Consider the following 885-nt stretch of genomic DNA (forward strand, 5'->3'; position numbering starts at 1 on the left):
CCCACTCCAGTATTCTTGCCTGGAGAATCCCATGGACAGAGGAGCCTGGCAGGCTGCAGTCCAAAGGGTTGCAAAGAGTCAGACATGACTGTAAGTGACTCAGCACACACAGACACACATCTTATTAATATAAACCCCAAATATTGATCTAGTCCAGATTGTGATACAACTATATTGGGATGATGAGGGGCATCAGGAGGTATCCGTGATAGTAGTCAGGCGGAGGTGAAGGGTAGGAGAACTAAATCCTCATTTGCTATAAAGGGAAGTCAATATATAACACCCAGAACCAAAATAATAACAATAATAATTAAAATAATAAAAATGACTCTTTGAGACCCCATGGGCTGTAGCCCGCCAGGCTCCTCTGTCCATGGGATTTCCCAGGCAAGAATACTGGAGTGGGTTGCCATTTCCTTCTCTGGGGATCTTCCCAACCCTGCCCTCGGCAGACAGGTTCCTTACCACTAGTGCCGCCTGGGAAGCCCTTACTCTGTACCACACATTAAATGTTTTGACTGTACTTTTCTCACATACAATGTGCTCATTTTGTATGTTTGTTTTGCCACCCTATAGGTCATGTGAGATCTTAGTTTCCCTACCAAGGATCAAACCCACAGCCCATGGAGTGGAAGTACAGAATCCTAACTACTGGACCACCAGGAAGTCCCACAATGTACTCATCTTTTATTCTGTTGCCACTGTGAAGCTCTCACATACAGATGAGGTCATGTGACAATGGAAAATAACCAAAAGTTTGAGTAGCCACTATCTTTAACCCTTCCCTAGCCAGTAGCCCCCTCTCCTGAAGCCTCCTCTCACCACCTAGATGGCTCTAGAGCTGCTGTGGTCCCGATGGAGATGGAGGAGACGAAGGCCCTCATC

At 46.3% G+C, this 885-nt stretch overlaps 1 protein-coding gene across 3 annotated transcripts in view; it reads left to right on the plus strand.

Annotated features, from left to right (window-relative positions):
• FILIP1 (filamin A interacting protein 1) overlaps nt 1-885 on the plus strand; it is a 225,408-nt gene that overhangs the window by 46,685 nt on the left and 177,838 nt on the right. The gene's annotated exons all lie outside the window — the stretch shown is intronic.

The sequence above is a fragment of the Bison bison genome, unplaced genomic scaffold, assembly GCF_000754665.1.
Source record: "Bison bison bison isolate TAMUID 2011002044 unplaced genomic scaffold, Bison_UMD1.0 scf7180017864362, whole genome shotgun sequence".
NCBI classification, from domain to species: domain Eukaryota; kingdom Metazoa; phylum Chordata; class Mammalia; order Artiodactyla; family Bovidae; genus Bison; species Bison bison.